The sequence below is a fragment of the Ambystoma mexicanum genome, chromosome 4p (assembly GCF_040938575.1).
Source record: "Ambystoma mexicanum isolate Mex_15411 chromosome 4p, UKY_AmexF1_1, whole genome shotgun sequence".
NCBI classification, from domain to species: Eukaryota; Metazoa; Chordata; class Amphibia; order Caudata; family Ambystomatidae; genus Ambystoma; species Ambystoma mexicanum.
The window spans coordinates 117,813,764-117,828,019 of NC_090927.1; the positions used below are offsets into that span (position 1 = coordinate 117,813,764).

Sequence of the window (14,256 nt, forward strand, 5' to 3'; positions counted from 1 at the left end):
TTATCTGGCGCTTTGCAGGCGTTGAAGCATTTTCAATCCCTTTCCCTTTCATTTTCAATCCCTTTGGACCGTGTACCAAAAGAGTACTTGGCGTTCCGGCTCCTGCCTGCTTCCTTCTTCTTCTGTTATCCTTGTAGGGTGGGTTGGGTGTCCAACGTTTTTCCTTCCCCTTGTCCAGGCACAAAGAGCTTTCCCGAGAGAGGTGAGCTCTTTACCTGGTTTGTGCCGCCTCTCCTTTCCTGGCTTACTTATACCCCCCAGACCTTTTGTTCCTTCTTGCGGGCCGGGTTTCCCCCCCCAGCCCCTTGCTGTTATATTTTGCACCTTCCCAAGGTGTTGTTTCCTGCCCTTTCCTGGGCTTTTGTTTCTTGTGGCGCCATTTGGACGCCCCACCCTACTCCTTTCGCCGCCGTTTCCCCCCACCCCGCGCCTAAACTCCTAGGCCCTCCATCGGCCCACATTTCATGCGGCTTGGGGCCTGGGGCATTTGCCCTGGATGTCTGTATTTGCATTTATTTTTATTTCTATAGCACTTAATGCCCAAGCGCTTCCCAACCATAATCAACAGTACAATAAAATGACCAATGAACAATCAGACCAAAAGATCAAGTGGAAAGAAGATGAGTTTTCAGACGAGTGTTGAAAAAAAAGGAAAGGATGAAACAGAACGCAAATAAAAGGCAAGGGCATTCCAATGGTGTGGTACGAGCAAAGAAAAAGAACGAAAATGGGAAGGGGCACAAGGTGGACGTGGAACTGTTACAAGAAAGTGGGATTGCCAACGGAGAGAGCTTGGGAGGGAATAGAAAAATAAGAGAGATGTAGGAGGGAGGCTGTAGAAGCATTTAAAGATGATTGACAGGATATTAAAGAGCAAAGGATATTCAAAGGACCACCATTGAAGAGAGTGTAGTGCACGGTAGGTAGAATCATGAGTGTCCAACAAGCGGAGGACAGGGACAGATGAGTGATAAACAGAACGAAGAGGAGCACGATGAACAGCAGTAGACCAAAGAGAAAGAAGAAAAGTCGGGAGCAAACAAGAGAGGAGATCAGAGGTTTAGAAGCGGAAAAAGTAACGAGCCGACATGCCTTCCGGATGTTGCACAGGTAGAAGCAGCATAAGCGTGAAATAATAGAACTACGACTAGAGAAAGAAGGCGAGGAATCGAAGACAACACCCAAAGTACATGGAGTGGAGGAAATAGATAAGAAAGATGGAGGAATGAGACAGAGGAGGATGGCTAGTATTGACAGGAAAGAAAAGCACCACTGTTTTGGAGGGGATGAGGTTGAGATAGCGAGAGGACATCCATTCTTGTATTGTGCAAAGACAGAGAGATATAGAAGAATGGATAGAATCCCTAAAAGAGGAGAATGGCAGCAAGATTTGAGCATCATCAGCGTATACGTGATAGGAAAACCCAAAGGAAGAGACAAGAGGCCCAAGAGAAGAAGTATAAAGCGAGAATTGAAAGGGATCAAGGACCGAGCCTTGGGGGACACCATGAGGCAGGGGAAGGACAGAAGAGCAGCGACCAGACTAAGAAACTGAGAACGTATGGTCAGAAAGTTAAGAGTGAATGCTTTCCGTTTCAGAGCTCAGATTCCGGGAACTGTGGGAATTGTAGTGCTATAGCTTCTGAGCACAGAATATTTACTTGTTACGTTTGGCTTGGAGACAATACATAATACAGTGGTTCATTGTTTTTTTATATTACTATGTTTATTCGTTATGTTGGGATTCAGACGGCATCAGACCCAAATAGATGAATTGGTTTGTTTAAATGAACATACACAACAAATACACATTTTTAGAAAGAGGGTGCATGCATAGAAAATCATAGTATCTAAAACAAGGCAGTAAAATGCATAATATAGTGTTATCACCACTTTCCAAGGGCTGAACGGGGAAGGGGGAAAGGTGGCGTACCGACGCAGCAGCCCAAGTTATTGCAGGGGCCTATAACGAGGGCTCTGTAACGTTGCCCCCTATTCCAGCCCTTTGAACAGGGTGATAACGCTATTAGTACACCGGGATTCCAAAGCAGTAACCGGCCAAGTGGGGGGCCCATGCCATGCGTGACGCCATGAGCCAGTCCTGGATTATCACTTTGCATGGAGGTCCTTCTAGGCCCATACTTATAATGGGAAGAACACAAATACCAGTCCTAGCATTTAATAGGAGATGCCTGGACTGGCTCAGTGTCACGAAGGACATGGAAATACCTGGCAGGTATGCAAGGGAGTCAAGGACCGGAGCTGAGCGACGAATCAAGGACCAATTGGACGATGGACCAGAGAAGCCAAGGATCCAAAAAGCCAATGATCTGCTTTTATAAGTCACACATACAAGAAATTAAAATAGACACTAATTGTTAGAAAAATGAAAAGCAATTTTAATAAAAAGTTCTTGAATCACAATGTAATAAAACCTGTTTCATGTGTATAACAGCGCTTGGGGGGTTGGGAGCAGGTGGAATTTAGTGTTTCCTCCTGTGCACCAAATGGACTAGAAACTGCCCTGCTTCCATTCCATTTGTTCCATTCTAATCATCAGCGAGGAAGTGCCAGTATATTTCTACTACATTATTGGTGAAGTGCCAGTAGCCTTCCATATCATTTGTTGTCGAAGTGCTAGTACTCTTCCATTCTAATCATCAGCGAGGAAGTGCCAGTATATTTCTACTACACTTATTGGTGAAGTGCCAGTAGCCTTCCATATCATTTGTTGTCGAAGTGCTAGTACTCTTCCATTCTAATCATCAGCGAAGAAGTGCCAGTATATTTCTACTACACTTTTTGGTGAAGTGCCAGTAGCCTTCCATTACATTTGTTGTGGAAGTGCTGGTGCCATTATATTCTAATCATCGGCAAAGAAGTGCCAGTATATTTGTACTACACTTATTGGTGAAGTGCCAGTAGCCTTCCATTTGTTGTGGAAGTGCTGGCACTCTTCCATTGTAATCATAAGCGAAGAAGTGCCAGTATATTTCTACTATACTTATTGGTGAAGTGCCAGTAGCCTTCCATTACATTTGTTGTGGAAGTGCTGGTGCCATTATATTCTAATCATCGGCAAAGAAGTGCCATCACGTGCCAGTAGCCTTCTATTACATTTGCTGTGGCAGTGGTGGTACACTCATATTCTAATCATCAGTGAAGAAGTGACAGCATGTTTCTATTACAGTTATTGGAGAAGTGCCAGTAGCCTTCTATTATACATTTTGCGGAAGTGCCGGTACACTTCTATTATGTTCATATGCAAAGAAGTGCTAGTATATTTCTATTATACATATTAGTGAAGTGCTTGTAGCCTTCCATTTCATTTGTTGTGGAAGTTCTGGCACTCTTCCATTCTAATCATCAGCGAAGAAGTGCCAGTATATTTCTGCTATACTTATTAGTGAAGTGCTATCAGCCTTCCATTTCTTTTTTTGTGGAAGTGCTGGCACTCTTCCATTCTAATCATCAGCGTAGAAGTGCTAGTATATTTCTGCTATACTTATTGGTGAAGTAGCAGTAGCCTTCCATGTGTTGTGGAAGTGCTGGCACTCTTCCATTGTAGTGTTTGGAAGGCACTAATAATCACTTGCACTCTGCAGTCCGCGGATCCTGCGGTGCCGCCTGCGTAGGTTTGCTTCTTGGGGCCAGGCTTGGCGGCATCCGCCAGGTAAGCAGGAAGTTGGAGTGCGGCAGCAGCTGCCATGTATCACTGGCAGAGCCAGGTCCTGGCAGGACCCTATCAGGCGTCCAGGCGAGTGACTAACTGCCGGTTAATAAGTGACCGCCCGAGCCTGTGCTTTCCTCAGGCCATGCTTCTTCTCGGCACCTGACACGGGCCGGAAGCTCGATGTAGCCGCTCCCCCTTCCCCGAAAGAAGGATCCCAGGCAGAGCTTTCGGGAATGGATCTAGCACTGGAATGCTCTTAAACCGGAATTAACCGACTGGCCAAAGGTACGCTCGTTAGGTTGTAGTTTAGTCTCTTTTATAGCGCTTAACACTTCCAGGGGCTGTTTCAAAGCGCTAAAGGGGTCTAAGGGGAAGTGTTCTGGAAGACATGGAATGGGTTACGGTGAAAGGAAAAGGAGATAGAGTCGAGCTGCATTAAGTAGTATAAAATGTGAATATTGTGCCGTGAAGCTACCAACAAAGCACTATAGAAGAAAACAGTGCCCAATACAGAGCATTTAAATCTTTTCAACGGAAACTGATCTTCACACCTTGGGCGTTGGGGCTTGTGTTGGAGGGCAATAGGGCGGGGGTTAGAGGCGCTGGAACTCCGACAAAGAAAGTCGGATAGCTTTTCCTTACCAGTCGTTTAAGAATAATAATAATTTGCATTTAGTAGCTGCATTGATTTGTTCTGCTGTAGAAAGGAATACCCCCCCCCACCTTGATAAACCGCACGCCACACCCTCTGCATTATTGAGTACAGAAGATGTTAAAAATGCGAAATAATATTGTCCAAAGCCTCCCTCCTTTCTGTCTATTGAATGTGTGATCAGATGGTTGCACGGGGGCGTAAAACTGCACCAATTGAAACTTTGCCCCCAAAATACAAGCTATTTTCCACTGCCCCTTTGCTTTTGAAAACCTTTTAAAGTACACAGCATGAATGCATTCCTGTTGCTAACATAAGCTGGTGGGTTTACTCAGGTGAAGGCATGGGGCTCCCCAAATGCCCCCCCCCCTCTATCCTCAGCCGCCCTGGAGAAGACAAGAGGGGTACATGAGTGAAGACGGTGGGTGTGGGAGTGTGAGATTGGGAAGGGGAGATTGGAAGAAGAGGCGGGAGCTTTCAGATGAAATCAAGGGTTTGCAAACTCTGGCTCTCCAGATGTTTAGGACTACGACGCCCATGATCTCTCACCATTCACTATTTGGCCTAGGGCTGAAGGGAGTTGTAGTCCGAGCCAAATGTTGCAGACCCCTTGAACTTAATGATGATCTCGTTGAGGTTCATACCAGACCTAGTGGGCTACAAGGTTGGGTGGGGGGCGGCGACCTTACTGTGCAGCAGAGACAAAATGACTGCCCTTGCGACCTGAAGCACTGGGATGGTCAGTCTAGTGCTTGCTGCCCCATTCACATGCTCCATCTCTCCCTCCCACCAGTGTAGGCACCCCCAAACTAATCCGGACCCCAGCACACCCCAGTGCTACTGTTTGGGAGGTTCCTGCTATAGTACCGTCTGTCTGTAAACGGCCCTCTTCTGCAGCTTCTGGGAGCTAGGTGTGTGCCACATCAAAAGGCACCTTAAAATGCCCCTTTAGCAACACCCTACAGGACAGGCAGGCAGTTGTATGCCATAAAGGACCTTGCTTTCTCTCCTTCTGCTGTTTGATTAGTCAGTGAGTTCAAAGTTGCCAAACTGCTACAAAGCTCAGGGGAATGTTAGGGGTGCACAGGAGAGACCCATTTTATTTTTTATTTTCTATTAATGTGAATTCATCAAACTTGCATTAAAAGTTCGAACATATACAAATAAACATGTAAATATATTAAAAAGATACATTCCAGGAATATTTCTAGAGTGAAAACACTTCATTGACACTGTACCGCGCCTAAAATGCCAATAGTTATCACAAGGATTTCTGGTGGCACAGATATTAAAAGGGATATTGTACACTTATATCACCTATTCAAAAATACATTGAATGAGCCCATATCAGCTTCAATTGCTGTACAGATTTTATAACTGCGATTGTGGGGCTAGTCTCATTCCCTTCTGCTATTCTTAACCAAATGTCATCCGTAGCAATCCATTTCTCACATGAGATGTTTTGGCTTTTATACTTACTATCTGATTTGTCAGAATTAAATGAATTCGAAATCGTAGTAATTGCTGCCTAAAGAAAGAGGTTGGGAATTCTTTCGAGCATTTTGGTTGTTCCCCCAGGGGTTTATCGAGGGGAGACATGGATCTTTAACTTCCGCATTGAGTCTTTCACCTCAGTCCAGTCAGTTAGAAAGACCACTGATTTTAGCATAGCCGGATGTCCACATAACTCGTCCTTTGTACAATCATTAGACATTAAGATATGGTTAGCCTGATTTAAAAAAGACAGTGATAGGACCAGAATTCATCCTCTGAAGATTACTATTAATGGAGGTGTACAGATTGTCACTGTTTGCCAACCGCATGTTCTATATATATAAAATGCTTAGGTATGTTTGCATACTCAGCTGATGCAATTTCTCAGTTTTAGGTTGCCCTCTGCTGTTCAAATGGCAAAGTGCACCCACTTCAACAACAGATATCATTCAAATTACTTCTTTCCACCCCCACTTCTCTTCACACAGAGCAGGGCGATTCCAGAACAGGTCATTAAGACCAGTTAAATACTGACTCAACGTTTCAGTCTCTAAAGAGCGAAATGCTGTACGACAAATGCCTCCTCACGAGCTAAAATTGAAAGTAGGTGCTGTAATTATGCTACTATGCAATATTATGCCATCACTGGGACTCTGCAATGGAACAAGTTTGACAATTACGCATCTATAAAGACACATCATAGAGGCCTGTGTGATCGATGGAACTTAGATACTGTTCTTATACCGCGCATACCTCTCATTCTATCTGATAGGTTTAGCCTTTTCAATGACTATTAATAAGTCACAGGGACCTACGCCCCCCTTCCTGAAAGCAATCAGTGGTAATTCCGATATCTAAGAAGGGGGACAGAAGTGAATTACCAACCAATATTGACCTTAAAGATATGCTAGATCGGCGTATGTTACACTGGGGAACAGCTAATATTTTCATAAAAGGCCAAGACTGTCCATTTTAAATTTATTTATTTATTAATTACATTTGTGAGACGCCCAAGCCCGGGGGTATCACAGCGTTTGTACAGGTAAGCATTAGAAAACAGCACAGTCATATTCGGTATGGGACAGGCAGAACAGTCAGAGGGCACTCAACAGGGCAGGGTCGGGGCAGCTTAGTCATATTTATTGAACAGACCGCTTTTCTGAAAGCCAGTTTTCTGAATGCTAGGTACTCCCGTTTGTTCCTGATGTTAGGAGGAAGCGAGTCCCAGAGTGAGGGAGACGATACCAGGTAGCTTGTGCCTCCAGTTTGTTTGCTGCAGAATCTGAGGGTGGATAGCGAGAGGCAGGATGAGGAATGTAGCAGCCGCACATAGTGTTCCGGGACGATGCAGTTGTTGATGTAGGTGGGGGCTTCCTTGTAGATGCATCTGTGCTGGAGTGTTAGTATCTTAACGTCGATGCAGGCTTTAATGGGCGGCCAGTGTATTTTGACTCTGGCTGCTGATATGTGATCTGTTTTTCATAGAACCAAGGCCGCACGGAGGGCTTTGCTTTGTAGCACTTGTAGTCCATCAATGTTTTTAGAGGAAGTGCTCATGCAATGGACATTGCAATAGCCCAGCTTGCTTATGCAAAGAGTTTGGGCAAGTGTGATGCAATTTTCTGTGGAGAGGAATTTTCGGCTTAATGCGATGAGTTTGGCCATGTAGGCAGTAGAGGAGGCGAGGGCATTAACATGGTTGTTCAAGGTAAGTCCTGCAGCTGGGTGAATGCCTAAAGTTTTTACATGTTTCGAGACAGGCGTGGTGGTGCCGTTGATGAGAAAGCCGGGTCTAGACCTTTGAGGCGGTGTGGGGATCCTACAATTAGTAGTTCAGTAGTATCATCATTTAGACAAAGGTTGTGCAATGCCATCCAATGTTGAATGATGATATAGACCCTGTTTATTGTGATAGTTGCTGAGGATTGCTCGGGATGGGGTTTTCAAGGTCTTTAAGGATGGCAAAAAGCTCTTTGCTGTTAGAGCTGCCGTTGGATATGTGGATATTTTAGGAATTGGCCTTGGGAGTGATGACAGTGTTTTTATAGGTGTTAGCAGTGTTAGTAATATGCTCAAGGTTAGGTGGGGTGGGATGTTTGCGCCAGAGGTGTTCAAGAGCTCCTTTTTCGTCTGCAGAGGGAGACAAGCTTGTTCACGAGGAGAGGAAATTACTGACGGGCTCATTGGTCAGTACTCAACCCCCGCGAACTTGTAATACTAGATAGCTGCACCATGTGAGGACAGGGTGCAGGATTCTCATACTCCAGCACATCTCAACAATCAGGACTCAATAAATTGGCAAAGGGAAGTCCATTTAATAAGACATACATCAGCATATGGAAATCAGCAGCATCGCGAACACCTGTCTCGCTCTGACTTCCTCGAGCTTCAGCCGAACAGCCATTTTTACAAGCTAAACTCGTCATCATTGACGTCTAATTCTACAAAAAATCATCATGCAATATAATTGGTTGGGAAAGGTAACTTAAGTATAGGTGTTATATCTATATATGACAATAGAGCATGCGGATTGGTTAACTCTCATCTGGTGGGCGTCTACGCCCATCCCTCTACATCACACGTGATGGACGTCACTATAAGTACGACGTCCTATTGGTTACGATATCTATAGGACTCCAGATAACTTGGTCCATTGTTATTGGGCAGGTTACACCCCTAAACATAAATCTCCACTTTAATTAGCAGCTAGCAGGCTGGACACCCAGGTGCCTAGTGTCCCAAGATTCACCCTGCCTCCCTTCCATCAATCAGTGGTTTTAGGGTGATGTGTCAATTAGTTGGCTAAGGAAGGCCTCGAAACTGTAGTCTCTTATCAGGGAAAGTTATGGCACCCCTCGGATCTGAGTGACATCAGACGGTGGTACATCTTCGCGCCTGGCTGATCACGTGTTGGTTCACCATGAATCTGCTTCAGTTTCCAGCTTTTCGTGTATTTAATTCTGCTTTGGCCCTGCCACCTGCCTGGGCCTCTCTTATCTAGACCTTCACGGGCGAGCTGGTATGCTCTGGAGTTTCGATTCTCCTTAGCTGACGCTTGCCTCCCTCTCTTGGGTTGACCTCGATTTCCCAGGCCTGAGCCGTCCTTTGTTGAGTTTCGATTCCGCTCTTTCCCCAGGCTCGGGCTTTGGTATGAGACCCGACCAGTTAGGCCTTGGCCGCCTGGGCATACTTCTGCTTTTACAAAATGGAGTTGCACATGTACATTGTGCCTTTTTGAGGTAGATATATGGTTGGCGTTTGCCGCTCTATCGTCTACTAAGCATTGCAAGCAGTATCGATTTCTTAGCATCTTGCATTTCAAGCCTATTTACACACGTTTACCAGGTCAGTTGCTTCCATCTTGTCACGTAGCAACGTTTCCTCACGTTTTAACATTGTTTCTTCTCTGCGCCCATTACATTTTTTTTCGTAGTTACTGTCACTGGCGTGCTTGCCTTTTCTCATGTGTTAGTCTGGCCAGGCCCTCTTCTCATCATCGTTTGTCTTCCATCAGGGCTCTTTGTGTCTCCTCGTGGACAGTCTGTAAATACTCCTCGTTTCGCATCAGCAGCTGGTATGGTTGTCTGATTGGGTACCATGCTGCTCTGCTTATTGGTATTTCAACAGGTACTGATTTTATAATGTACACTGGGCAGAGGCCCAATGCGGCTCTCTGTTGGTTCAGTTGCTCCTCATACGTCACATACCTTGGCGAGTATTTTACTGGCAACTCGCAATGGGGGGCAGGGGTGCAGGCCATATCTGGGACCTCCTCTACACTCCCCCATCTGGTCGGTTCATCGACCACTTCTGCTTCCCTCTTTATATTTAGTTTCTTTGTTTCTTCAATGTCTTGTTCATCGTCTTCTGGATTTGCACAAGATGGCGTGAATACATGCAATTTTGGTGTCCATATCTTTATCACCCCTTTCAAGCTTCCGACTGTTTTCACATGCTCATCTTTGTTCCAGGTCATCAGCTGGCATTGTCCATTTGGACTGCAGTAAATCCATTTTCCTTCATACCTTCTTCGTTTCTTGGGATAAGTGAATTTTGTTCCCTCTGGTGCAAATTCACTGGCCTTCACGAAGTCCTTTATCTCTTCATCTGTCAGGTCTCTGGGCTTCCCACCTGGCTTGATATCGACCATAATTTTCATCCCAATGGCCTTCTTTGCAGTTTTCTGGCACTGTGTTATGATTATCATGATAACACAGAACCCTAGCAGCACCATAGCTAGTAAGGCTCCCAGAAACGTATATTAATATATCAGCCATCCATTGCGGGACCCAGGAGAATAGGTTCACAAACCAGCTGTCATCGCCCACTTCATCTGTTTCCTCAGTCATCTGGTTCTTTAGGCTTGTCAGCATGTCTATGGCCTCAGTGAGGGTTCCATTTTCCTCATCGTGCGATGGTATAAATGTGCAACAAGATTCTCTGATTTTTGCACAAACACCTCCATCCATCTCTGTAATCATGTCAAGCACATATCTATTCTGGAGAGTCATCAGTCTGATTGCTCTTAGCTCTTCTTTGATTGCGTTGAATCCTTTTATAGTGGTATTGATGGTCTGCAATAACTCCCATCTGGTTATCTGCAACCATTTAGCATTCACTCCAACTTGGATGTGGGGCAAGAGTAGTGTTGAACAGCCTGTGTTCATACGGGATTGCATGGAATGCCTCTTCTGATTTGGGAGAAAAGTAATTTTCCCTCTTCATCCTGGATACCAGTTCCACAGATCTCCTTCTTCTTAGATGAGCATCTGCTTTCGGGAAACTGTCCAAATTCAGTTCATTTTTTGGAATTACCAGTGCAGGAACATGGACGTTCACCAGTGTGCATATGCCTCCCCAGTTCCTTGGTAGTCTTATATATGCCTTGGATCCACATGCCAAATAATGGTCCATCAGGACTGCAGTTCCTTGCAACATACCTGGGGCATCATATATTTGCCCGCAGTTTTGATTCTCCCCCATTTTCCTTGTACCATTACTTCTGAAGCACAGTTTTGGGTTTTCCAGTGGTACTATTTGCAGGGGTCCTCCTCTGTCTTCGACCTATGTCATCAGTTTTACCAATCTTGGCCACAATGGTTTGCATAGTCTTTGTGAATTTTCTATTGCCTCTTGGCAGGCTCCAAGGACCATCCAGGCTCGGCAGATCACGACCCCTTCTTCCCATCCGTTTGGGGACACTACTGACCCCCAGATCTGTATTTGGCCTCGGTTCTTCCAGATTTGAGCTTCTTCAGCTGTTTTCCCTTGGACATTCAGTCTCGGGTTTATTTCCCATCTTATTCCCTGTTTCTTGTTTTGATGTCCTGAACAAAACCGTCTTCATCAGGGAACTCCTTTTCGTTGGCCCATATCAGGGAGGCGTCTCTCCCCATAAACTGCCCTCTGGTGTTGCACATTGCTACGTGTGACATGCAGTGTGCAGTGGGGACATCAACTTCTATCGCTACAAAGATTTTGGACTTGCCCATGCTGTATGGCAGGAGTGCACAGACGGAACATTCCCCTTCGGTACCAAATGTTGTTTCCTAGATGGGCTGTACTGTCCAAGTAATCGTTCAGTTCGTTGTCGGTTTCATATGGGCTTCTCTTGATTCTTAACGTTTTTCTGTAATTGGCTATCACTATGTCCCTGAATGCATCTGTACTGCTCTTCCGTTCGGGTAGGCTTTCGGGTATTATCCTTGGTGGGGCAGGTTTCATCTCCTGCCCTGCAGTAATAGGGGGATGTTTTGCGTTTCTTTTCCTTCCCTCATGCATTCTTTTGTAGACCTCCTCCCACCACTATTGGCTCGTCATCTTCCCAACACGTGGCGGCATTGTAGGCCTGATGCTTATTTCTGATGTTGGAACAGGCGTGTTCGTTATTACAGTTTCTGTGGTTTTCTTGCTCAGCTCCTCATGTAGCTTCTTTGCTCTAAGTATGAGCGGGAACACATACTCAACCGACACATGTGTTTTCTCAGTAAGTTCTTTCGTGGCTTCTTCCAGTTCTTTGAGGGATTCTGTCATGCCCCCTCTGCTTGGGTTCTCGCCTGGCTCCTCTTGTTTACTTCCACAATTTCCGGAGCCGGTCGTTCCTTAGACAGTTTTTCTTTTACTGTTGATTTGGTCTGAGGTTGTTTGTTTGTTTGTTTATTTGTTTTGCGCACCGGACCCTGAGGTAGCAGGGCGCAAGAGACAAGGAGGTTTACAGCTTGGTTACAGACGTTGCAAGTTACAGAGCAAGCAAGTTACAGAGCAGACAATTTCTTGACTCTACAGGTGAGACAAGTACAAGTGCAGATAGAGCGCCACCAAACAGTCAAATCTATGGCGAAACAAAATAGCAAGTCAGGTGGAGTACAAGTGGAGGTGCGAGAGGTAGAGTGCCATTTATGTCGCATTCTCGGTAAGCCATTTTATGGTATTCTTTCTGAAGTTGTTGAACGTTTGGTCGGATCTAAGTGCAATGGGTAGGGCGTTCCATAACTGTGCTGCCTTGACTGGGAAGCTGGATCCTCCGATAGTGGTAAGTTTAAATCTGGGCACTGGGAAGCAGTTAGGGCTGACTGTCCTTGTAAGTCTAGAGGGATTTTTTCTATTGAGGCGTTCAGAAAGGTAGCTGGGGGCTTTGTTATTTAAACATTTGTGGATGAGGGAGGCAGATTTAAGGTTAATATTTTCTTGAGTGGAGAGCCATTTGTGTTTACGTCTTATTTCTGAGATATGTTCTCTTCGAGGGATACTTAGGGCCGCTCTAAGTGCATTATTTTGGAGCACTTGAATTCTATTGATGATTTGTTTGGTTGCCCCTATGTAAAGGGCGTTACAATAATCTAATTTTGATAAGATGAGGGCTCTGGCTAGAATGAGATACCTCCATGGTTCCGTAGCCATTGACACTTGCCCTTGTTTGTGTGCATTCAGTGTGTGGGTGCGTGCCGTGGACAGTGCTATGTTATCATTCATTCTGAGCTGACCCTGCCTCCAGCTTTTCTCATCATTCATAACCTCAACCGTGTAGCTGTCACTATTTATTACATTCAATTTCAGTTTGTTTGCATTACCACCAGCTTTTCTTGGAACAGGGATGACAATATATGGTCTGGGTGCTTTTGTGGGTCCCAGATATTCGTTATCTGGTGGATGCACAGACAATGGGACACTCTGTGCACCAATAAAAAATGCAGTTCTGATAGTTAGAGACAAAAACACAATAATAATCACTATGCATATACATATAATGGCTTTAAACGATAGCTTGCAGCATCTCCTTCCAGGGAAGCGTGGGCGCCCCTCCGCGGGTGGCTAAACTAGGTTACTGTTCTGGGCCCACATACCGATCAAGTCCATAGTCAATTGTTTATTTCCTTTCTTACTTTGATCTCGTTGCTCAAAAGGGTTCAGCAAATACTACAGTGATGAGTATTATTCAAATGTCCCCTTTATGGGTGTAACCAGTCATCTCGAAATATGCGGCACAGCACCGTTTACCTAGATTATGGAGAAAGGTTAGACTACCGTCTTTATCATATCTTTTTCATTTTGCATTTCTATAATAAACACAGTCCCAAGGCACTCCTCCAATTCACCTTGGCCCTGAGGACATGCAGGAATCTGTTCGCAATGACACCATGAAGAGATGGATTTGCTACAAATCACGCAAATATAAAATGTCGAAAAAATAAAAATAAAAATAAAAATAAAAGTGAACATATGAGAAGGTAGGAAAAAATAAGAAAGATGTTGAAAATGGAAAACACGATGGTGAAATTCTCATGTCTGTTCCTTCCAATTGGTCGTTCGTTGGCACGTTGAAGAATAATGTCTCTCTCTTCCATCTGCGCCACCGCAGAAAGATGATGAAAAATAGAAGAAAAATACAGGAAATAAACATAAAAATAAAATACAATCACGAAGTGGTTATCCTTGTTTCCGCTCTTCTCAATCTGTCCTATGTTAGCAGAATGGAGAACTGTGTCCTTGTTTTCGTACTCTGTCCTCGGCGGAAGGATGATGAAGAGTTTTATCGTGGATCGCCCCCCCCCTAAGGCTCTCCTCAGCAATGAATGTCCGTAATTGCTTCTCAGCTGCGGGATGATAGCTCTCAGGAGCCTGTTGAGTTGCGCGTTCTTTGCTGGGTCACTGAGAAAGGTGGGCATGTCGACAGTGATGGGTCTACACACTAGTTCTGGAAAGTTCTCAATGAGGTGGAAGAAGACTTGGAATGTGTATCTGCTGTCTTCTGGTGTCAACGACATTCGCTCTTACTTTCTGGCCTCTAGATCACAGGCCCCCACTTTTTTTTCTGAATAGTATTTGTACTTCCCTAGATCTGCCCCTCGGCGAACAGTCTCACAGGAATCTCCTTAGGAACTCTCGCTGGAAGTTGGACAGGTCCACTTGGAGCATAATCCCGTGAAGAAGAGTCTTC

The 14,256-nt window shown here is 44.9% G+C and overlaps 1 protein-coding gene across 2 annotated transcripts in view; it reads left to right on the forward strand.

Annotated features, from left to right (window-relative positions):
• The first annotated feature begins 3,689 nt into the window (after nt 1-3,689).
• Nucleotides 3,690-14,256, forward strand: part of LOC138453056 (cGMP-dependent protein kinase 2-like) — a 524,549-nt gene continuing 513,982 nt past the window's right edge. For both annotated transcript variants that reach the window (XM_069605521.1, XM_069605520.1), the window contains exon 1: nt 3,690-3,958. The gene's annotated coding sequence lies outside the window, so the exon portion shown is untranslated. The remainder of the gene's footprint in view (nt 3,959-14,256) is intronic.